Source organism: Aethalodelphis obliquidens, unplaced genomic scaffold (assembly GCF_003676395.1).
Source record: "Aethalodelphis obliquidens isolate GAN/ISIS:26980383/991018 unplaced genomic scaffold, ASM367639v1 scaffold12, whole genome shotgun sequence".
Classification (NCBI taxonomy): Eukaryota; Metazoa; Chordata; class Mammalia; order Artiodactyla; family Delphinidae; genus Aethalodelphis; species Aethalodelphis obliquidens.
The window spans coordinates 6,230,113-6,255,819 of NW_020837956.1; the positions used below are offsets into that span (position 1 = coordinate 6,230,113).

A 25,707-nucleotide genomic window follows, 5' to 3' on the forward strand; every position below is an offset into this window, starting at 1 on the left:
CTTTCTGGGGGCGTGCCTGGAGCCTGGCGGAAGTGGACTATGGAACCCTAGGCAGGGCCCTAATTCCCAGACAGGAAGGCCAGAAAACTACTCCTCAAGCTCCTTTGTCAGTACGACAAGCTGCCAGAACCAGAAAGTATAGGGCTTCCGTGTGCAGCCACGCAAGAAGCCACGTGCTAAGAGAGTGGTCAGCCCCTTGCAGGTCAGCCCAGCGCAGATAAAGAGCTGAGGAAACGCAAATGTAACCCCGACAAGTTGAGGGGGATGTAGGGAAAGCACGTCTTCCTGCAAAGCGGGGGTCACCCAAGTTACTTGGAGGATATCAGAGGCCTCCGGCAAGGCCAGGGAGCTGAAAGTGGACTGACCTCTGAAGGACAGAAAACAGATTTTATTATTCTTAAAAAAAGAAGTTGTACATTTATATTTGTTTAATTTGGCCATGGAAGGTATTTGCTTTGAGACCAAGTGGCGCTTTTCAGCTGATCAGGGATGTGAACGCGCGTGCGTGTAGGCACACATGCCACTAGGGACAGGTACACGGTGTGTTCATGCCACACGTGTGTTCGTCGGCTCAGGTCGAGGGGGATGCACAGGTCCATGAGGATGAGGCAAGGACCTGTGAAAGCTTCCTCTCTTTCATCAGGGAGGACACATCTGGTGGAGTTTATGAACCAAATACGATTAGAGCTAAGAGTACCTCCAATGCTCCACCTGACAAATATTTACGGGGCACCTGCTATGTGCTGGTGAGGTCCAGGTCGTGGAGTGAGGGCAGGGGTCGACCAGTAGTTCAATTTGCATATGCTGAGTCTGAGATGCCTTGGCGACATCTAACTGCACGTGATGGCCAGGTGATGCTATATGAAGGTTTGGGCTGGAGAAAGAATGAGTGTGGGTGCGATTTTCTGAGAAGATAGATAGTATAGTGTGATAAGAGAAGAAAGCTAAGACTGGTCTGTGAGCAAGCCCAACGTTTAATGGGTGGGACTTGCAACGAAACCATCAGAGAGGAAACTCACAAGCCTGGATGCCCAGGAGGCCCAAGGAGGAGGGACAATCTCAACCAAAGGGCAGGGCCGGTCACTGCCGTGCTGCTGACGGGTCTCAAGTTTGGTGATTCAGTAGCTCAGGGTTCTTTTTATCCAACTGAGGCCCAGGAGGTAGAGTCCCTTGGCTTTATTTATATTTATTGATATTTTCTCTTTATGCTTTGTGATTCCAATTTAGAAACAATAATAATAGTAGTGATAATAATAATAATAAATTTTACATTTCAAGAAATGACTTGCCAGATCAATAGAGGTATCATGTACCAGGGCTGGCCCGGTGAACAGCTTTAGTAAAGAAAAGAAAATGTCAAACCTGTCAATGGGATAAAGAGAAGGAATTTCCAGAATTCCACTCAGGGGAAAAAATAAAGCACTAATTCTGCAAGTGACGCTGGGAGACATGTCTTTGTATAAGACGGTCTCGTCTCCACATAGGAAGAATCCCCATTCAGAAAAAACCCACTGGAGCTCTGTGTTTTCCAGAAGCCTTCCAGTCTCCAACCAAGAAGGACCTAGCAGCTTCCCCTCCTCCCCCGCCCCCTCCAGGTGAGTGGGTGCACTGGCGCCCCAGCTCAACAACAGCCCAGCTTCCCGGGTCCCTCTCTCCACTCCACCAGGCCCACTGCCTTCTGGCTGCCCTCCCTGGCACTCCCTACCTACTGCGCCATCTGAAGGGGTACTCAGGATATTTCTTTACTCCCTTCCCTTTAAAACTCACTCTCCCCCAAACTGCAAGCCCTTCTGAATGACCTGCAAATCTGTTCAATGTCATTAAGCTAAGGTAGGCATTTATGGCTTGGTACGCAACTTCCCCCAGGAACCTGCACAGACTGGTCAGAAGACTCTGGAGAGCTGGTGGAGGAGATGGGGCAGGGGGCACAGCCTCAATACCACTTCTCAAATCCTGCCTGGAGGGGGCTGAGGTCCCCTCCAGGGCTCTCCTAGTGGCCACCTCCTTATCCCTGCCTCTGAGTCCAGCTTGAGTCAGCTGCTTTTTTTTTTTTAACCCTAGGACCATTCCTGGAGCAGGATTTGGATTTTCCTGATGTCTATCAGCTAAAATTCAGAGTGCTGCTTATTCCCTGACTTGGCTGGAGATCACCAGCAGAATGTATCCTCACAGTAGAGCAGGTTGTTTGGCCATAGCTGTGGATGAAATAGTGGTAAGTTACATTCAATGGAGGGAGGTACTTATAAAAGGTTGGTCCATCTCTGCCTTGGGAAAAAGTGATACCTGGCTTTTGAACAAAGTCTCTTTCAATTACAATCAAGGTCATGGAAGTGTACTGAGGGCATGGGGTACACACACAGAGCACAGCAGACCCTCAGATTTAGCAGTTATAGCTTTCTATTCTTGAGGTACCCTGAGGATCCATGAGAAGTAGCAATTTCTACCTATTCAGGGTACATACTTTAATTGGTTTCTTAATGAAGCCAGTGCGTGGGGTCAGCCAGTGGGCCAATGAATGAGCTCAACCCAGTGGAGACAGTGGCGAGGTCTGGGAGAGGAATAGTTCTCAAACAGAATGCAAGTGCTTTGACCAAATTAAACACGGGAATGTGCAATGTGTTGGGGATTCAGATCTATGACAAACAAGTCCTCCAAATACTCTATTCTGCAATAAAGAAATCAAGATTTGTGCATTTTGTTTTAGCAAGTGCTGTGGCAAAAACGGAAACTTTAGCGAAAACTAAAAAGGTGGCTAACGTGCTGTAGGATGTGCCCAGGCAATATATAACTCTCAACATCTCTCTTTATATGTACATTTCTATGTCATATTAGTCATGCTATATACTTGATTACATGCATACATCAGTATATATTATTGTATATGTACTTTATTATATATGTAATAAAATATATATCAATATTATGGTTAGTATAGAGAATATCAAATTAATATATAGAGAGACACTGATATATAGAGAGATATTGAGAGTTACGTGTTGCCCTGCAGTGAATATATATTTACACATATAAATATATATATAATGAAGTATGTATGCCAAAAGTAGTTAACATGTAGCATGAGAATGTCTCTTTCTCTCATATATTAATCATACCAGATACTTTATTGTGTATATAATAAGGTATATATAATGAAGTACAATTGGCCCTTGAACAACATGGGTTTGAAGTGCATGGGTTCACTTATACATGGATTCTTTTCCAATAAATATGTACTACAGTACTACACACTCCATGGTTGGTTGAATCTGTGGGTGCGAAGGGCTGACTAAGTTATACGTGGATTTTTGCATGGAAGGTTGGCTCCCCTAACCGCTGTGTTGTTCAAGGGTCAACTGCACATATATATAATAAATATACAGTAGGATTAATACATACCATATATAGAGAGAGATGTTGGGAGTCATGTTGCTTATGTACACACATGCAATAAAGTATGTCTATGGTAAAGCTTCTAGTTGGATTAAATATATATGACGAATATTTGGTGTGATTATTTGGATATATGTATTTATATTCTATATATTATATGCATATATAGTATAATATATGTACATATAGCATATGTTTTACATAAAATCATTGGAAGTTTATGTAACTTCTTAGACTATATTTGGAGTTACTGGTCGCCTCCCAATTTTGCAACTTATTTTTACCTACTGGTTCATGCTAAACAGGGATAGAAACAACAATTACTCTTGAACCTTCAGAGTATACAAATGCAAAATCTGTCATCTTATCAGGCTAAAAAAAAGAAAATCACTATATTCATGCACTAACAGCTTCAAACAGAAGTTAATTAAATGAATGCTAATTTCCTCATCTGTTGAGAACTGTCAGGCTTTATTGCCAGAGATTAGCTGTTAAGATATATGTATATATACCCAGAACCACATCAGCTCTTCTTTGAAACGTAAATGTTCTGATTTAATGGAAAATTACTGCAGGGCACAAGTAAAAACTATAAAACAATTAAAATCATAAATCCAAATGGCAGCAATTCTCAGTGAGTCTTACAACATCAAACTGAGCAGTTGCCAATCTGGAAAGCTCTGCCCTGGGCCCAACAGGTGAGTTGGCTGGAGCTGGGGCCAGAGGAAGGCACAGGCCGCTTCCCACGGATGGCCTCCAGCAAGAACGCAAGGATGGCTGGAGTCCCTGTGGGACAGTGGCATGGTCAGCCCAGGGCTCAGGAGGTTCCAGGGCAGAGGCTGCCCACAGGTTTCTAGACAGCTTAGTTCCCTTTCATAGAAAAGACCATTTATTCAGGCATTCAAATATTTACTGAACAACTACTGTGTAACATGTACTGTTCTTGGCATAGAGGAAACAAATTCCCTGCCCTGCCCTCATGGAGCTTACATTCTAATGTGGAAATTGACCATCAATTAACATAACAATAAATAGTATGTTAAGAAATGAAAAGTGCTATGAGCATTTAGGCTGAGATGAACTCCGGTCCATGTCCTTGTTTCTTTTCCATTAAGTGACAAGTATTTATTGAGCACCTTCTAAGTGCCTGGGCCTTTGTGAAATGACTTTCAAGAGATGGAATTCTAAGACTTGGCTTCTGCCATCTGCAGGTGGAGCCAGGAGAAAACCCTAAAGACACCAGGCTGCACCTCACGTGGATGATCTTATTTAATCCTCTTCCAAATTCTCTGAAATGGGACTACCATCACTCCCATTTTATGGATGACAAAACTGAGACTTATAGAGGGTAAATATCTTGCCTAGAAGCAAGGTGGGGGTGGGAACCAAGACTTGCACCTTGCAGAGCAAAATCCTAACCACGTGTGTCTCCACTGGCTGGTGGAGACCACGTGCACTAAAGGAGCTCCTGAGAAGCTGTAAGCTCCCCGAAGAAGGAGCCACATCCGCTCCACCGTCCACATCCTCCCCAGGTCCATACTGCCTGCTCCAGTGCACGTGCCAGGAGAAGTCAGTAAACCAGACAGCCTGGTTGTTCTCTCATGCTCTCACTTCCGGATCACCCACCCAAATTTCCAGACCAGAAGGTCTTTGCGTGTGTGGTCATCCAGCCCTGACTTCCCAATAATGACATTTCATTGGCTTCTCAATCTTATTTTTAATGGTCTACCAATGATCTAGATTTGGGGCCCTTGGAAAACTGGTTAAAGACCAGTGACATAAGGATTAGGGGACATTCACCAAAACAGGGACTCTCTGCGATACCACGTAAGGATTAGTAAGGCAGAGAACCGGAGACCGAGCAGGAGAGACTGTGATGTCTCACAGATGTGAGTTTGAAGATTACTCTGGCTCTGACTTATTATCAACAAGATGTGAGGACAGTGAGTGATCCTCACTGAGCCTCAGGCCCCTTGCCTGTAAAATGGGGATAACAATAACTCATTTCAAAGGCTTACTGTCATGCTTAAAGAAGATAATAGGTGAAGAACTCATCATAGTTCCTGGCACAGGGTGGGCGCTTGACTAATATTAGTTCCAATTCCCCTTCATGAGCAATTTCCAAACCTGATCATTCAAACCACTAGTTTCTTGTTCCTCTCTAAGTGACCAAAAAATGACTGTCTGCCACACAAACAGATGCGAATGTCTGCTGGTTTTTTTTTGTTTTACACTGACTACATTTTAAGTGACACTGTAAGGGAGCAACACAATGGCAAACCACCACTGCCACCAACAGAAGGGGAAAGCAGAATGAGGAAATATAAACAGGAATTGTAGGATGGAGGCTGTGCTCTTGTTGCTCAGATCCTGTCTTAATTCGCCACTGTAGCTGACTTGTTATGGGTGGATGGGCAAGGTGCCTCGGGTGTGAATCGTGGAGGGACACGGGGCACTCACACATGGCCATTTCGGTACTCCTGTGACTCCTGAGGCAAGGGCACAAAGGTGAAGGGGCTGTGATCTGCCCACGCTGGGGTGTGCCGTGGTCATGTCTAAGAGGCCTGGCTGTGTCCGGCCTCCTTGGCCCCTGCCCATTTTCCCCATGATTTTCCAGCTTGCCTGTTGTATCTGTGACCTACCCCTTCTCTGTCCAGTAAATTCCTTTTCTGTACAAGTTAGCCAGAGCCATGCTTATTACTAAGACCCCTGACTAACCCTCCCAGTCCCAGGCCAATCTAAAAACCCTTCACTCACACAGGCTGCCCGTGAGGACAGCTGCTCGTTGTCAAACGCTTACAAACTTGGAACTATCTCAGGAGCTAGGCCAGTGTATTTTGAGAGTAGAGAGGCCCTGCCGGCCACCATACGTTCACAACTGCCTGTTGACCACCTACTCTGTGCACAGCACTGGTTGGGAGCAGAGACCAATACTGAGAAGAGCAATGAGGACAAACAATACCAAATGCATTGGTCTCCATGCTCTAAGAGAAGGTCGGGGCAAATAATAGCTACTCGGTGTATGTTGACATGACCCAGAAGCTCTCTTCCTTTAAAAAAAAAAAAAAAAGTCTATACAGCTGTTTCTCCTCGAAGTTCAAAATAAGGGATATTATTAAAACCTAGAGGAATCATCGTGCAGGACACTGTATTAAGAGATTAAGAATCTAGGGTTACTAGATTAGCAATATGGGAAGAAAATATCAATGATGAACTGTTTAAGGGCAAGGATCAATGAGTTTGAACTGAACAAACCTGAAAGCTCAATAACGAATCAAAACTGAAGCAGCAGCAGAGCTACTGGGAAGGCCCCAACCTGTACGCTTTCTGGCCCTGAACCCTTGCTTTTTCCATACTTTGCCCTTCAACTCCTAGGCTAAGGGTCTGGAGGCTTAAAATAACACAAACGGACTCTAGTTTTTAAAGCTCAATGACAACATCCATATTTCAAAGGAGCTCATCTAGGGTAAGTCTATTTTTTTTTGTTTTTGCAGTACGTGGGCCTCTCACTGTCGTGGCCTCTCCCGTTGCGGAGCACAGGCTCCAGACGCACAGGCTCAGCGGCCATGGCTCACGGGCCCAGCCGCTCCGCGGCATGTGGGATCCTCCCGGACCAGGGCACGAACCCGTGTCCCCTGCATCGGCAGGCGGACTCTCAACCACTGCGCCACCAGGGAAACCCTAGGGTAAGTCTATTAATGCTGGGCCTTAAGAAAACTGTGATGAGTTGGGAGACTGGAATTGACATATATACACTAATATGTATAAATAGATTACTAATAAGAACCTGCTGTATAAAAAAATAAAATAAAATTCAAAACAAAAAACAAAAAAACTGCAAATGAGTGAGGTGTGTCTTCACCATCCGGAGCTTTCCTCACCTCGCCCTGTCTGTCCTCAGTGGTGCCCTCTCCCTGGTCCAGGGCCTGCCGGCCTCTCTGCTCTTTCCGCTCTTCCCCACCAGCTCCCGCAAGAGGCTGCGGCAGCAGTATTCAGCCTCCAGTGTGAGTGCTCCCGGTAAGAGGGAAGGGAGCTCACATTTGTCAAACTCTTACCAAACACCAGGCTCCGTGGCAGCTTCTGTGCGGGAGACCCAAGGTCACTAAAGAGTTTCCACTGGGAAAAAAGCTTTTAATCTGACACTAAAATGGGAAATATAGATTTAAGTGTCAAGAAACGTGAAGTAAAAGGTATAAATATTGAGTGTTCGTGTTCATGTTCAGGTTTTTGCAGAAACTGTTTTCTCTGCCTGTAACACTCTTCTCCGCTCCTCACTGGTCACCACCCATCACTTCCTGCAAGAAGCTTTCATGGGTTCCTCCAATTAGGTTCACTGCTCTTCCTAAGAGATGCCAAGGTATCTGGACCTCCCCTGCCACAGTATTCGTGACAACGAAATGTGAATGCCTGTTTGCCTGTCTCCCCCACTGGGCACTAGAAGGGGACAAAGGGACCCAGTCAAGTTCACCACTTCATCTGTGCAGGACCCTGCACAGTGCCTGCGATGCTGTAAGCACTTCGTAAATGTCTGATGGCTGACTTCTTAAGAATTAACAGGCACTCAGAGGAGACCCGGAGAGAGCGCTGTGGGCTGAAGGGGGTCAGCCTCCCAGATAGCCAGCACCTTGGAGTACTAAATAAGGAAAGATCCATGAAGTAATTTTCTTCTGAAAACTTAGTGTTGCCTGTGCCACCGCTTGGACGGCTGTGGCTAAAAGAACACCGCCTAACCCCACACTACGAGAGCCAACCTGCTGGGCTATTAGCACCCTGGCTTGGCGGCCCCAACCCTGTTGCTTACGTTCGCCCTGCTGTTTGCACAGATTAACTTGCCTTAAATAAGTTTTAATCATTTTAAACAAGCACTTCACTTAGATACAATGGAGACACTTACAACTTGATTTTGATTCACACTCCATTTTGTTAGGGTAGTAATTATGTACGGAATGGACTCTGATTTTCATGCTTATTTAATCCTAATGTGAATTAGGAATGACTCACTGCCATAGGCTGCGACATTTGTTTTTCTCAGAGGGTGCTTACTTACGTACCTACTAAGTATTCTCGCACTGTTAATTTTTTTTTTTTTAAGGTACCTATTTACTGGCATGGGTGAACTTAGGAGAAGGGAATTACTCCAAGACACTAAAAAGTAGAAAAATTCCATCAGTTAGTTGTATTTGGCTAGATGAAGTCAATGACAAGTTCATTTCCCTCCTGATGATACACAGTTAACCACATCTAGGAAATTGACATTCTGTCCCCCCCCACCCCCTTTAAGCCCTGCATGGTAAGAGCCAAACTCTGGCATGATTTACCAACTTCAGAAAAGATTCCTCTGTTCCAGATAAATTGATTCCTGTAAACTCAAACTTTTTTAAACTCAGTCATCGCTACCTAAAAATGTTCACCAAAAGTCACTGTTCTGTTCACTTGTTGGCTGGTTCCAAAGAACTTTCTAGAAGAGCACAGTACATCAGAAACCAAGCAATCCTCTTTGTCAACCCCATGATGGGGACCATGCCTATGTTTCCTATTAGAATTTGGATCCCTGAGTTCTATGGAATGTGTGAACTGTGGTACAGGTCATCAATTCATTTTCCCAACTACTCTTTCCAAAGACATTTTTACTAACATTTAGATAAATACAAATGCGAATCAATTACATTCCAGTTTTCTAAAGTTTGTGTACATATATATAACTAAAGCATGGCAGTGAAGAATTCGAGAAATTGCTACAGGGAGAAAGTATTGGGCAATCAGTGGCTAAAGCAGGCAAGACAAATAATTACCAAAGTATCTTATTTGTGCCCCAGTGAGAGAATCCAAGTGTGACATCCCTTTTTCCAGAAAAGACTTAACTGTGTGTAAGGGGTTCTTTTCAAGACTCACCATATTTACCCATTATGTGGAGGCTGCTAGTAGAGAAATAGTTTTAATTGTTCAGGGTCACCTAACATTATATAAACATGCAACAAAACCATCCTTATCATTTACCACATGGACTATGTAAAGATCTTTGTTAGATACAGTGGAAGATCAGAGAGAGATAAGACTTGTTCCCAGTCCTTAAAGAGTTTATAGTGTGTCAAAGTTGTATCAATGAGTGAGGTACTTGGTCCTATGAATATGACCTCTTTCCTCTACCCAGAGGCCCTAACATAAATGTAGAGCTGTGGATTTACATGCTCAATTTTTTTTGACACAAGTAGGGGTTTCCAGCTGGGGAGTGAACATGGAATTACAGACTAGTGTCATAGGTACTGATCAAATAAGATTTCATAGAGGAGGAGGGACTTGATTCTATTAATATCAGCTGATTAGATTGAACTATTCCTTAAGAGGAAATTCTTCCTAGAAGGTTATTTATTCATACTCCTTATGATATCTCAGAAGGCAGCAATTCCATTTTAATTAGAAATGAGAATAGTGTCCACTGCGTGATGCTAACAAACGTTTCTTCCTATACAAGCAAACATTTAAAATCACTTTTCAAACTGGGAAGACTTGACGAAATCGCTTGACTACTGTCAGGTGCCTGAACTCAGCCGTGCTTGAGTTTGCTTCCCTTTCCATCAGCATGTGCCTCATAAACATTGGTCTCTTTGTTCATTGTTGGAAGCTTCATTATTCTGTGCTTGGAAAGGCACTAATCCTTACAACCTAAGAGGGCTGAAGAAGGACTAAAATACAATGTAATGTAAAAACCAATACATTTGTTTTTGATCTATGTGATACAAAACAGAAGTCCTGAATAAAAAAAAAAATCCCACAAGGACTCAGAGGCAAAAAATATACAAATCAGTTTTCACTGCAAAGTAAAGGAGCTGCTACAGTGGAGGATTACTGGACTGAATGTCAATATTATGACATAGTGTGAATGTGTTTGGTGTTTGGTAATTGCAATCATTGTTGCTTTTGTTGCGGTCATCCGCTTACAATGCTTGGTGTCAGTTTATTTATCTCTTGTAAAAATAAAATACAGTGTGTGTGCGTGTGAGTTGTGAAAAAAAAACCATATACACACTACTAAATCTAAAATAGATTAACTAAAAACAAACAAACAAAAAAACCCCCAGAATTCTTCAGGATCCTAAACAGTAAACAAGAGAGAAATCATTTCATTCCCCCAAGAGAAGTAATTCCTTGCCTTTTGACCCCCTCCCCCAATTCTTTTATCCTCATTATCTCACTGAACCTTATTCTAGTCTCACTACTTCCCAGTAACTGTTCCACAATCGGAGGAATAGTTTAAGACATTAAAGTGTGTGACTTGCTTATCGTTTTACTCTGAGTTTCCTTTGAGCAGTGTGTTGACAAAAAAAGGGGAGTGGGGGCTCGAGTATTTTCCTCTGTAAAGCTTTTCCTTTCCTTGTATTTGCACATTTTTGTTAGTGAACTTGAGTAAACTTATTTCTTGAATTTAAACATATATTACAGAGAGAGGTTTCAGACTCTGACCACTGGGCAGTAAATGTTGCCACAATAACCAACGGCAAGGCGGTCTGGCCAAGTTTTCTAGAATCTCTTCTCCAGCTTTACTAGGGAATACTGAACTCAATTTTATAGGAAAAATAATTCGGCTTTGCTAGCTTTTCTAAGTATAACGGAGGCGAACGCTTGTTGGCACAATGCTAAAGAATACAGACTACGGTATCAGATACAGCAAGGTTCCAATGCTGCTCTCCTACTTCCTGGTTCTGGAAACTTCTTGCTTCCTGTTACAACCTGAAGTCTCAGTTTCTTCATCTGTAAAATGGGGACAATACGATCTACCTCACAGGCTGTGTTCCCAGGGGTTAAATGAAAGAACAGATGGAAAAACACTTATTGCCGGGCACAATTTAACTCCTCAATAATTATTATTAATAATTTTCAAAGTGAGGAGCTTCACATACCAACCCAGACTTGGGCAAGGTCAGAGGGATACAATGAGGGCTACTTAGGGTATTTTAGCACTGAGGTCAGTTTTAAAGAGACCTAAATATAAAACTTATTTATGGTCAGAACGGTGCTTACCCCTGGGGTGGGGGTTGGTAGTGACTTGAAGGGGCATCAGCCTGCTGGGATGCCAGAAACAGACTCTACCTCAGTCTGGGTTACACAGGTGTACATTCATGTAAAAACCTGTTAACCTCTGAGAACTGTGGGCCTATTATACCTCACCAAGAAAAAAGAAATAGAAAGGAAGGAAGGGAGGCAGAGAGGAAGGAAGAAAGGGAGGAAGGGAGGCAAAGAGGGAGGGAGGGAGAAAAAAGAGGGAAAAAAAGGGGGGACGGGCATAAATGATGTTTCCTGTAGTCTACTTTGCTCTTTTTAAGCCACCCACAAACCCAGTTCGGGAGAGGCCTATTCAGTGAATGAGCTGACTGACCGGAAAGAATTGTGCTCTCTCCTCCATGATCAGATCCTAACTCCTGTTCCGAGGCATTCGTGAGCATCTTTTTTGGTCTGTATTTAGATGTGTGAGGCCATGGGGGTAAGTGTTCAGAAACTGCATGCTGGTCTGTCTTCAGTCTGAACGTGCCTGCTGACATGTGCCGAACACCTAGTGCCATATGAGCCTCCTACTGAAACTGCTAAGCCTGACCATCATCCCAGAATTTCCCATCGACAAATCGGCCAACATTTTCTAGCCATCCCCTACAAGCCCAGTATCCTTCCAGGTCCTGTGAACTCCCTGTGGGCACCCATACCGTCTCAGAGCCCACTATGCTATGCTGTACAGACTGGGCAGGTATTTGCAGGCATCCACCTGTGGGTGTCAAAGTCAGGGAGTGCCTGCCCTGGGCACCCTGGTGTCAGAGAGAACAGACCCAGGAGAACTTCTCTCAGTGTGCAAGGTGAGGCCCGTCCCAGGGCACGGGGAGGGTGCCTCCTCAGTCTGGTCTCATGCCATAAAATGTTCAAGACAGTCTGGTCCAAAGAGCCATAAACAAGGCAATGTCTACCTTACGATGGGCGCACCGAAGTGGAAATGAAAATTGGCTGCCTGCGTATTCTTAATCCTTTTAATCCCAAGAACGCCAAACCATTACTGGCATAAACTTCCCCATAAAAGACACTGAAAGAGTGGGGTAACGTGAAGGTGCTCTGGTTCGATTGAGTTGTGATGGTAAAATGACTTTTGTGAAAATTTGTTTTTGAAAGAAAATTTATCTGGAGAGGAGTGGCTTTGGTTTGGAGATGGATATCGCCACATGTTCACGTGAAACGTGCAGGAGAATCACCGAGGTGGGAAGCTGATTTTAATACATTAATAAGAAAAGATATTAAGACTATGCTAGTTTTTATAACACGAATAGATTAAATATCTTTCTTGATTTACCATTTACCAAAAAACAAAAAAACGAAAAAAAATCCCCAACCCAACAACCTCTGGTTTTTCAAACATGGGTGGTACCCTTTGAAAGAAAAGCCAATACAGTCTAAGAAGTTAAATTGTAGAACCTTGTTGAGTGGAGAAAAGGGAGAGGAAATGCCTTCCTCTGTCTTCAAAAGGGTTCAAAAAGCCTGACCTGCTTTCTTCAGGGTCTGAAAAGCCTGCCATTCTGGCTGTACCCCACTTAAGCTGCATAAACCTCACCAGCCCAAGCAAGGGTCCTGTTAACTCATGACCTCTCCGAGCCTTAGAGCTGCATAATCATAGCACTCTGGGACAGGTTTGTCATCCTCGTGCTACTGACAGCCCTGCGCACGGCAGGATGTTTAGCAGCACCCTCGGCCTCCAGCCACTAGATGCCAGCAACAGGGCCCCCTCCCCAGCTGCAACAACCCAAAGTGACTCCAGACATTGTCAAATGTCCCCTGGAGGCAGAAGCACCAGCTGAGAACCACTGTGCCAGAGGAGCAGCAGGGATCGGCTGCTCTAATCTCATCAGAGGTGAAGAAACTATGGCCAGTGACAGTGTTCCCAGCCTGAGTTCGGTGCTTTTCCTCCTAAGCTGCTGTGGAAAAGCAAATCCTCCTTTTTGCCTGAGCACCATGCTAAGGAACTGAGCTTCGTAACCCTGTTGTCTAGAATGACAACACCTCTTGGAGCCTCATGGCCCTACCCACGAATCACAGCATCTCCTGGGCAGTGCCCCAGTGAGTTTCTCATCCGCAAAATCCCAGGGTACCCCCAAATGAAAGCCAGGGGAATCCACAAATTCCCTGGTAGCATTTTAAAACACACTGTAACTATAGATTTCCCCCGTTCGATCCGATTTCCAGCCACAGAAATTGTGAATCCTAAAGCCAAAATTAAGATATCTTAACTGAATTCCACTAACAGACTGGGTGGGATGTTGCTTGCTAGCTCCTGGTTAGTGAGAATCTAGCTCTCTCTCTGCTCCTGGAATAGTGTGTGTCTCTTAGTCCATTGGCTCAGAAGGTCTCACTGCAGTAGTCTTCAATTTGCTAAAAAGTGATGGTTTCTAGGAAAAGAAATTGCTGGAAACAGTATTACCTCTCCTAGCACTAATGTAAATCACACTGCAAAACCAGGCACTACACTAAAAAAAACTAAATTCATCCTGGTCAGCCTAGAGAGATTAGAAATTGGAGGAAATTCAGAAAACATGAGCCCCCAGGACCAATAAACCATATTTAGAACCATCTGAATGTATTTTATATTTACAGGAATTTTATTTATGATAAGAATTTAAATGTCTTCTTTGCCCTGCCCTCCCCCTTCTTCATAAAGATTAAATGACATCATTTAGCTAAAGTAAAGAATGCCCTAAAAAGAACTAATAGGCCAAGCTGTTGCTACCGTTTAGGAAAGGGAAAAAAAAAAAAAGAGGCAAAACCAAACCAAACCTAACAAACCCTGTTTTTTTCTCCTTCACAAAAATAACAGAAGGAAAGCTGCTACTGTAATCAGCAGTGATTGCAGGCATTTCCTGTATTTTTATATCAAGCTGGTTGTTTTTTTTCCATTACATACCCAGTGAACTCCATTTAGGTCAAGACTAGAGAAAAACAGGACCAATTATGCCTCCAAACCTACAAATCTGCCTACTTAACGCTGCTAATTTTATTGTGTTGACTCCATGGGTCCAAGGAGCTAGTGAAAGGAAAATCTCCATCCACTCTCCTCCTCCAGTCCTATCCCAGGCTGGGATTCGATCCGGTTGTTAAAATCAGAGGGTCTTGGGTCAAAAATCTGCTTTCTCAGAAGTTCCCGGGCTCCCTGGGGCCCATGTTCCAGGCCTACCTTTGGACAGGTCAATGCCTGAACCTCCAGGTCCATCGCTCTTGTCCATCACTAGAATCTTCATTTTCATGTTTTATCTTCAAGAAGGGCAAGAAGGTCTTCTTCCATATGCCTCACCTTGCATCTCTTTGGCTTTAAGTCAATTTCTTCCTGATTTGTCTTCTCTGGTTACAAGATTGCATTAGGAGCTTCCTTAGTGAAGTCAGTCATAATGCAGTAATAATTAAACAGCCTCATCGCCATTTTTCTTTTTTGTTACTTCAAGGCGTTCCATGAATGGGATACTGTACTGTGTCTCTGCTTCCCCCCGCCTAATTTTAATATCTTGCTTATAATACCATACACACACCGGGTTTTGCAGTCAACACAGTGTTTTCATAGCTGCCAGTATCTATTCTCTCTTTCAAATCTTCTGAAAAGCGGCGAAAACCTTCTTACCCAACTTGAGATCGTTATAAAAAGGTGACAAGCTCTTTGGTCAACCTTGGGCACTCTCTCTTTCCCCACCCTGTCCCCTAACTCCCCAAAGGCCCACTCTCCTTTGTTTGCGCAATTTCAGGTAAGTTTTCTTCTTGGCAATGCCTCTCAGGCCCAGGTTAAACAAATTACTTCATCGTCTTAAGTGACGAGGCCACAGAGGAGTCTTTCCCGTTGACAATCCCACAAAAGTGTCCTAAGGTGGTTTTTCAAGATATTTCCCCCTAAGCTGTACCTATAAAGTTACTTGACTCTCTGACAGTTTATTCTTCAATTGTCTATGCTACTTAACACTTTTTCTTATTGTTCATATTAATTCCATTATCTGATGTAACAGTCAATTTCATAGACTATTAGAGCTGGGATGGACCTTCAAGGTAAATAAAGGCCATTCTGGAATAGTTTTATGGGATTAAGGATTAGAAATGTGTTTTCCTAGCCTTTCTGCAGTTACCTCAGACGACCCCACACTTCAAGTACAATTGTACTTTCAAGTCAAAACCTGACATATTCAGAATCAACCTTGCAACCAATTGACTAATGTTTAGTGATTACCTACCATGTACTTGGCTCCACATTAAGGTATTATAAGAGAATATAATAACAATAAACAATTACTAAAGCCTTTCCTATGTGTTTTTCAAGCATTACCTCATTTAACAGTCACAAAAATCATGTTATCCCAGGATTTAAATGAGGACATTGAAGGTCAGAAGGGAAGAAGAACTGGCCAGCATGCAGAGCCAGGATCCCATCACCCCAGGTATGTCTGGCCGACAGGTGTGTAATCACCCAGCCATGCTGCTGCATGTTGGGTTCCCTGGAGGTTACTGTGGAAAGGACTGAGGCTGCTGCCTCTGCCCACTTGCTTCCTGGACCATATGCAGAATGTCTTTCAGAATCCATCATTTCACAGCCACTCAGAGAAATCAGGGCTTTTCCATCACAGGCACACATTATTTTTGGTACAAAATGATGTTCAGAAACCAGATTTGTCTCCAAAGGAGGATGATTAGACACAAAAGAGGCTATATTCAAAGTAAAATCTAGAGAGGAGTATAAAAATATTCAAAGGAAAAGCTGTATTTTTGCCTGAGAATAAAGTCTCCCAGGAGGACTCTTTTAAAGCAGATGATAATACTCATTTGGATGTGTAAACTCTGCTGTGTTTGCTTAAAAAAAAAAAAAATCAGTCTATTTCCTTATGGCAGAATTGAGAAACTCCCAGCCCCTGAAGCCCTCACATGCTTTCTGGAAGAGCTAATTTGACAGGATTCTATAGCCCTTTTGGATATTCCATTGCTGGTTTTTTGTTTTGTTTTGTTTTTTTCTCACTTTCCTTCAAACATTAAATTGGGCTCTTAGCTAATAAAGATAAAATCCTTTGTTTCATGTTCCTTCTTCTATGAAATTTGACCTATAATTTTCTTTACTGCTGGCTTCCTTTTAAGCAACAGCAAGAAAAACCACCACAAGATTCTTTAGACTCTCCAAGTGAAAGGTCTTTCTGCTACCCATGCTTTCGTTTTCCCCTCCAAATCTAACTATCGAAGCATGCCCTCTTTTTGCTACTCTTTCTCCTTCCTCTAATTTCACTGTAGGATGTTTGTGTGATAACACAAAGTATTTGTCCTTCTCTGTCTGACTTATTTCACTAAGTATAATACCCTTCAGGTCCATCCATGTGGTTGGCAATGGCAGAATTTCATTATTTTCTATAACTGAGTAGTATTCCATTGTATACATATACCCCATCTTCTTTATCCTTTCATGTGTTGATGGACACTTAGGTTGCTTCCATATATTGGCTATGGTAGATAATGCTGCTATGAATATGGGAGTGCATATATCTTTTTGAATGACTGTTTTTGTTTTCTTCCACTGGTTTCTGCTAAGGGTAAATGGAGGTGGGGGGGGTGGGAGGAACACCATCAGAATATCCCCGCCTTCTTATTTCATAATTGTTCCAAGGTGTCAACAGCACTGGGTCACCAGCAGCTCGCCAATCGCCTTTCACATTTTTCATCATCATCTTATTTTATTTGAAACTAGGATGAAAGCGTACAGGCAAGAGTTGCTGAATTGCTTATTACGCTGGATGTTTTAGATTAGAATCCAAGACTTTTCCTGTAGGTTGTAGCTGCCAAGCAGTTCATATCCACGTGCATACGCTGTTCTCTGAGAAGTTCTAAAAGGCAACTCTCATTTGACATCCTCCGTCTGCAGGAATGTGCCCACCTGCCAAACAGGGATATCCTCCCTGAAGTAGGCTTACCTCATATACAGCCCAATGCTGAGCACCTTGGAGGACCCGAGAGGAGGAGAGGTCATGTTCCCAGACCTCCAAGGGCTAACAATTTAAATTGGGAGACAAGACTAACAAAAGTGAAACATTTTGAGACTGAGCAAGCACTACGTCCCTACCCGCAGTCTGAAATCCCATAAGTCACTGTACAAATAAATACTCATTCACCTTTTGGGGAACTCTCACCCCAATCCCCCTGCCCCTGCAATATTACAAAGCAAGTTCTCTCTTTCTGTAACTTTAGGCCTTTGGTTCCTAATAGTAAGGAATTTTGTTTGTCTTATATTGAAAAGAAAAGCAAAGATGAAAACTTATATACAAAGATAAAAGAAAAGAAGGCAAATGATGGGAAAACTCTCTCTGAGCTGCATTCCCCAGCGTACCCTCTGTAATGGGGTACTAATTACAGAGGGGTAAAGGAGCCTGTGTCTTATTCTAAGAAGGTTCTAAATATAACTCTGTATCTTGCTTCCATCAGAAACACTGATTTATAATTTAGACAAACACACAAATAGAACCCAGTAGCTTTGAAGCAAGCACTGATGGACACATAGATAGCTCCCAAATCTGGCTTCATGCCTGCAGAGTTATACCTCTCATTGATGGCTGGTACCGTGTTGTATGCACACAAATTCGCCTTTGACAATAAAGGGTCCTCACTGGAGAATTCCATGACATCTGCAGGAAAGTGGGGCTTCTGGATTCCTTACACCCCTCTGCTTATTCTTCTAGCCATGTGCTTAGCAGCTCAAGTCTCTGGACAAGACACACTGGGTGGACGTTTTTCACTGGGTTTGGGGTCTAACGATATGAGTATTTCTTTGTGCAAAAAATAAGTTAGGTTTTCAGACCCTCACAAACAGCACATACCTCCACTACCTCACAGGAACCTGGAAAGGATGGGAAACAGAGTCTAAAAACAGACCTGTCAGTGGAAGCTTGCAAGGTTGGGGGCGAAAATCCAAGGTGACTCACTCAGTTTGAAAACTTTGTTCTGCTTTGGGTAGTTGACAACTTGTGAAATAATACGCCCCTGACCCCTTACCAAGGATTGATATAACCTTACAGTGCTTAGGACTGAGGCTTGAGTTCCGCTGTGGTCCAGGTGGGACACGGCATGGAGAAATTCTCCAAGGGTGTCATTCACGTGGAGGCTGACTCAGGACAGACTGGAAGCTTTGTGGAACTGTCACTGACTTTCCTCAGCAGCCCAGCCCAATGGGACAGGATTTCCTGGGATCTTCTAGAACATATAATCTTGGAAAAAGGGATTCCCAAATATATATTATTGAGGCCTAAAATCCTTTTTCTCCAAATCCTGCCCTTTTCTTGGTTTGGGTAATCCAGATAATTGCTCTAAGTCATACTGGTTTTTTCTTTTTAAACTCACATCAGTACATCACAAAATTCTCACTGAATCATAAAGCACAGCAAAGTATCTGTCTTGAGGTTAAGAATTCCAGATCCTTCTAGAAGCCTTGGGCTCTGGAAGGGCACTACTGTTTCCAGCCATGTTGGCCAGGCGAGGCCCGGCTTCTGGGAAAGTTGCAGCCTTGACTCAGAAAAACCATGAACAAAGTCCCCTGACCACACAAAACTAAACAGACACAGAAATTTCCTCTAGGCAGGACTAGCTCTGCCCATGTTCAGTTTGATGCTGTCCAACACACCCCCACCACCATAAAAGAGAGCCAAGCACTATAGGATTCTTCTGTCAATGTGCATCTCCTGCTCATCTGGGTCTAGAGGCCCAGCCTGGTGTTGTTCAGACACTAAAAATGTGTCTGGGGAGTGAAGAGAGAGCGCGGTGGGTGATCCATTCCCATTAAACCCAAACTGCAGATTCGGGAAACAAAATTAAGGAAGCAAAGGAAAATGAATAAATAGCATTATCTAGAATATTCTTGAGGAGAAAACTGCAGAGATGAAGCACAGTCACCCACCTGGTGTCCCCACAACAGCCAGGACCAACGAATACACAGCCGGTGTTCCTTCAGGATGAACTGCCTTATGATGGATGTGAGAAGGGTGGCTGCCGTCATGTTGCCCCTGCTGTGCCTGCATCCGTCAGGAATCTCTTTTTGCGTTAAAGCTGAGCCTCTCCAGGGCTAAGAGGGAACCTCCTATGTGAGGCATGCTAGGAAGGAGCCCCACCCCCTTTCCCCACTGCCAAATCTACCTGGAGAGATTGGTCCCTATGGTTCAAGGCATTTCCCCTGCTGATGTTTAAATTCTTCTATGCACCCATCAGGTCCTGCCTAGAGTTTCCAGCTCAAAAAGGGATACTGAGGCACAGTAGCATCTTATTTAGAGAAAGAGGATGACAACTGATAATAATTATAGCTATGATTTGGGCGCCTGCTATGTCCTGACCACATTCTGTAAGGAAGGTATTAATATATACATTTTATAAGTAAGGAAACTGAGACTTAGAGAGGTTAAGAAATTTCTCAAGGTCATGCATCTGTAAGTGATGAATCTGGGATTCAAATATGGGGCTGTCTGACCTCAGAGTTCTGTGTTTGACTGTGGACTACAGAACAAACAGGCCAAGAGAACATATTTGCAGTAAGGGACCACAAAAAACCTCAGTGCAGAACCATATGCCTATGTATTTAGGGCAATTATTCTCAACTGTGATACAGTGATGGAACTGGGGTGTCTAGGTCAGCTGTGAGGTCTACAAAGTAACTGGGTAGGACTAATATAATAATTATGGTAATGGTTAATACCTAGTGCTCACTGCCATACCAAATACTGCACCAAGTACTTTGATGCACAGCCCTATTTAAGCTCTACAACCTCCTTATAGGGGGCGGGGTACTATGACCATGGTTCATCGAGTCTAGAACACACTTTTTAAAAAATTCTTTTTTACATTTTAACAATTTCGAAGTTAAGATGCATCTTACAATTACAACTGGCAATTTTTTTTTAAGTAAGAAAGCAACAGAAAAAGTGGGGGGAGGAAACAAAGAACAAACGTAATGAGTAAAAAGTAGTTACAAAAATAGTAGATATCAATCCAACGCTATCAATAATCACTTTCCAGGTGAATGCTCTAAATACACCAATTAAAAGACAGAGATTGTCAGAGTGGATTAAGAAACAAACAGGGCTTCTCTGGTGGTGCAGTGGTTAAGAATCTGCCTGCCAATGAAGGGGACACGGGTTCGAGCCCTGGTCTGGGAAGATCCCACATGCCACGGAGCAACTAAGCCCGTGTGCCACAACTACTGAGCCTGCGCTCTAGAGCCCGTGAGCCACAACTACTGAAGCCTGCACGCCTAGAGCCCCTGCTCCACAATGAGAGGAGCCACCGCAAGGAGAAGCCCGCGCACCACAACAAAGAGTAGCCCCTGCTCAACGCAACTAGAGAAAGCCTGTGTGCAGCAACAAAGACCCAATGCAGCCAAAAATAAAAAATAAATAAAAAATTAAAAAAAACCAAGACCCAACTATATTTTGTCTATAAGAAACACACACTGAATAATAAAGATTCAGATAGATTAAAAGTAAAAGGATGGAGAAAGAAATACCAAGCTGACACTAATCAAAAGAAAGCTGGACGACCTATATTAACTTCGGACAAAGCAGACTTCACAGTAAGGAAAATTATCAGGAATAAGGTACATTACATAATGATGAAGGGGTCAATTCTTCAAGATGATCTAAAAATCCTAAACAGGTATGTACTGAACAAGAGAGTGTCTAAATAGAGGCAAAAACTGATAGAACTCAAAACCACAATTAGATATGCATCACATCCACTTGGATATATAATCGAAAAGGACAGACAATAACAAGTGTTGGTGAAGATGTGGAGTGACTGGAATCTTCATAGGTTGCCGGTGGGAATGTAAAATGATGCAGTCACTTTGGAAAACAGCTTGACAGTTCTTCAAAAAGTTAAGCCATCTGACCCAGCAATTCTACTCCTAGGTAGATAAATGAAAACGTTATGTCCACTCAGACTTGTACAGTAATATTAATAGCAGCAGGTGGACAAGCCAAAGGCCCATCAACTGATGAATGAATAAACAAAATGTGGTATACCCACACGACAAAACAGTATTCAGCCACGAAAAGGAATGAAGCATTGATACATGCTACGATACTGATGAACCTTGAAAACATGCTAAGTAAAAGAAGCCAGTTACAAGACATCACATGTTGTATAATTCTATGTATATGTAATGCCCAGAATAGGCAAATCTATAGAGAAAGTAGATAAGTGGTTGCCTAGGGCTGGGAGTGAGGGTGGGAGAGGACTGGGGGTTGATGGTTAAAAGAAATAGAGTTTCTTTTTGGAGTGATGAAAATATTTTGGTGATGATTGCACGACTGTCTGAATATGCTAAAAGCCACTGATTTGTATACTTTCAGCGGATGAATTGTATGGTATGTGAATTAAATTGGAATAAAACTGTTAGAAAAAAGATGATTGAACTGAAAGGAGAAATGCACAAATGCCCTTTTTCAGTGATACACCAAACAGGCAGAAAACCAAGAGGGGTAATAGTTGACCCGAACAGCACTGCCCAACTTAATCTACAGATTTCATTTTACAGTGGGGTACCGGTAAATATTTAACAATAGCTTTCCAGGGGAAACAAACTTTGATCTGTAGCATTTGCTGAGTTCCATGGTACAAATACTCCCACCATGGCTGACATCGACCTACCAACAAAATGTCACTGGCCACGGAGCTGGGAAGAGATGTGCATAGCTTTCCTCCTTTGGTGCCGGCTCACAAATCAGATTGCTAAATCCTCAGGAGCGTCGTGAGCTGATTGTGAAACGTGGGTCGCTTGAAGTTTCCCCCGGAGGGAATATTTACACCATGGAAATCAGCTACAAACCAGGTGCTTCTGTTTGTTTATTTGGAGTCAGTTTATCAGCCCACACTATCAAAAAACCCCAGAGCCCCCACCAGTGGTTCTGTCTGCATCATCAAGAGGCTGAATGACCTTGGACGAGTCATTCCACCTCCCTAATTTATTCATCTATAGAAGATGGCGTTGGAGTAGCTGACCCCCAAGTTTACTCACACCTCTAAAATTCTATTAAATAGTAGGCCCTTCTTCCACAATGCCCACATATAACACAACCTAACAGCACAACAGTGTGCAGTCACGTGACTTCGGACAGTCATTCTGTGGCCCCTCAGGATGGGGTCTGTGGTCTCCCCTCAAGCCTCACTGCTCACCAAGCCTCCCTTTGTGCTTTGAGATCCAGGCATGTAGAAATTCTTTAGACCCACAGACCCCTTTGGCATCCCGCCTGCCCAAGCCTTCACACATCCTGATCCCACTCCTTGGTACACTCTCCCATGACCTCTTCCTCTGGCCAACTCTTACCCCATTGGGCCTCTTTGGGAGAGGTCAATTCCCCCAGAAAGCCTTCCTTGATTTTCCCCATCCAGCTGAGGTATCTGTGCTATGTAGTTCCCTGGCACCCTATCCTTTCCCTATCACCATCCTTATCAGTGTTTTATTGTTATTGTTCATTTTATTGCCTGGCATCCCCACCCAACCTTAAGTGCCAAGAGGGCAGAGAGTGTGTGTCTTTTCCTTTTCATGGTATCTCCAAGGCCTACACCTGATACACCAACGGGGCTTACACAGTCATTGCTGACTGAATAAATGAGCATCTGCTTAAACACACAGCTTCTGAACAACAGAGCGGTACTCTTCAAGAAACGGTACAAACCCAAACTGAAATCCCTTTTGGATGAATGCTTTTGCATTAGCATATTTCCAACAATGGAGGGAATTACATCTGAGAGATTTCCCACTTCAGAGAAGGTTCTGAATCCTGGGGAGTGAGATTCTCAATCTTGACGGGACCATGACTTTCTAAGCAAACAGCCCTGCTCCTCAGACAGGAACTCTTGCCCATATGGTGGGTTATGGCCCTTGGAGGAAGCTCTGCTCACTACAGGGATAAACACTTAACTTGGCAGCATCAGACCCTTGAGAAGCCATTTGTTTTGATTAAGAGGGGGGACTGTGGATACACTGGAGTCGGGGATCCACAGAGGGTAATCTGACATTCAGAGCACAGAGCATGAGACCACCTGTCAACCAAGTCTCACGTTCCAGGACCTCTAAACTCTCCAGAAGGCACCAGGCAGTTAAATACAGTTACCTCTGGAGCCTCACTGAGGTCATCTGCAGATGCCATTTTTTGAGATTCATTTTCAGAGTCTGTTCAAGGGATTCCCAGACCAACAACCTTAGGCTCACAGAGCAAGATCCTCCAATGCAGCCGTCATGTACAGAGCCGAGGTGCAGAGAGGAGAAGTAATTTGCCTGAGGTCACCCAACTGAGGCAAAGCTTTATCAGATTCCTGGCCCCACGTTCCTTCTACTGCAGCACTTCATCAGCCAGACACTGCGAAGAATAAAAAGACTGTGGAATGGGGCAGTGCACACAGAAAGGAAGCCCAGGAAAAGGTGGGTCCAGCGAGAAGTCCATCAGAAAGCGCATCCCTGTGGCCAAATATATTTAGAAAGTCCCCCTACCTCCCTGGAGGTGTTTTGCTTGATCCATTTGAATAGGTTGGCCATGAACTCAAGGGCGATTAGATTCAACCGTAAGTTCAGCATAACCCGCAGAAGCTCTACAAGATCATTCCACCAAGAAACAGTTGTCAGTACAATGTGAGAAATGCTAGAATATAATGGAGTAGATGCAGCGTTAAAGGGAGGAAGAAAGGACCAACTTTGCTTGAAAGGGCCAGGGGAAGATGAACTGAAGCTGAATCTTAAAGGATGGGAAAGAGTGAGAAAAAATAAAAAGTGAAAAAGAAGGTCTGGTATTCTAGGAAAATGTACGGTATTCCTAGGCAAAGAGAGGAGTTGATGTTGGGACCTGGGTGATAAATGCACAGTGTGTGTGGCTGTGTTGATGAGGACACCTCCCAGGGAGGAGCCCGGTGGGAGAAGCACTTGGGAAGGCAGGGTGGGTGGGAAGAGACCTGTGTGCAAATCCTGGAGAAGAAGTTAGTGAGAGGGTCAGCTTGGGGATGGCTTCAGGTAAGAGGTGGAAGAGTCTGGACAATATCCTGAGACAACACGGAGTCACTGCAGACTTCTGAGCAAGAAGGTGCCCCAACTCCTTATTTTATGATAGTTAATCTGTAGGAATGGTGGGAGAAGAGACCCAGAAGCAAGGAGAGAGACGGTGGCAACAACCACCAGGATTAATCCATCAGCCTGTTACCACATGACCAAAGAGAGAAACAAAGCTAATTAACTGTGGCCCCTAACGCTTCCATGGGCTGAGGAGCGGCCCCAACAGCCCGAGTCATCTTGGACTCAGCCAGGGCTGAGTCCGCGGGATCCACTCAGACGTTCACACAGACTCTGCTTACCCCGTGGCAAAGCTGCCCATTGTTTGCTAAAACAATTCCCATTTTTTGCAGTTCAATCATTAGCCAAAGGCATTGAAGAAACACAATCTTAAGACTCAGCCCAGGAGAATTCAGGCTCTACTGTTGAATACACTGCAGTAATACATGTTCCAAGATGTCTACTTTCTATAGAACACTGCATGGTCATAAAAGCTACATAGACCAAATTCTGCTTCATAATACAGGTCCAAAGTCCTCAAACTAGCTTTTGTTTGGGAGACTCTAACCTGACAAGGTGTTTTCATCAGTTTGCCAGCTAGCAAGATACATTCATGGTAAACTTTTTGAGATGGACAAAGTGAATCTGACCAACTGTCTGCTCAGCCTCTTGTGAAATAGAATCACGATGGCAATAGCAGCAGCGAGCATTCGGTGAGTGTTTACTCTGTACCCGACACAATCGTAATGATTTTACACATATTGACATGTATTTGATTCTCACAATCTCTCTTTGAGGGAGGTAATTTTACAGATGAAGAAACTGAGGGTTAGAGAAGTAAGTCCCTTGCTGAAGGTCACATACCTAATAAGAAGTGGAGACAAGAATTTGAGCCAGGAGTCCTTACCCACTACAACGGGTTCTCAGCTCTGTGGTAGGTATAATGAGAGACACAAAAGTAGATGACAGGGTCCCTGATCATTTTCTCTCTGAATACACACTATTAGCTGAAACACTCAGACACATTTAATCAGGAATTTCCCTCTGGTTCCAAACTTCCTGTTTGCTCTGCGCCTCCAATGTCAACGGAGTCAGCATTCTACTTCTGATCTGGTCGGCAATAACATGGCTTCCTCAGAAGAATATAAACTTGGCTTTCATCCCAACCAGCTCAGGCTCTGCTCTCTCTTCCCCTCCCCTTTATCATGTCACAACGACTTCACCCTACACTGTCATTGGCAGGTGAAACTGCACGAAAG

General features: G+C 43.6%; 1 protein-coding gene across 1 annotated transcript in view; it reads right to left on the minus strand.

Moving 5' to 3' along the window:
* Positions 1-25,707, minus strand: part of PRKCE (protein kinase C epsilon) — a 510,344-nt gene that overhangs the window by 47,792 nt on the left and 436,845 nt on the right. The window lies entirely within an intron of this gene.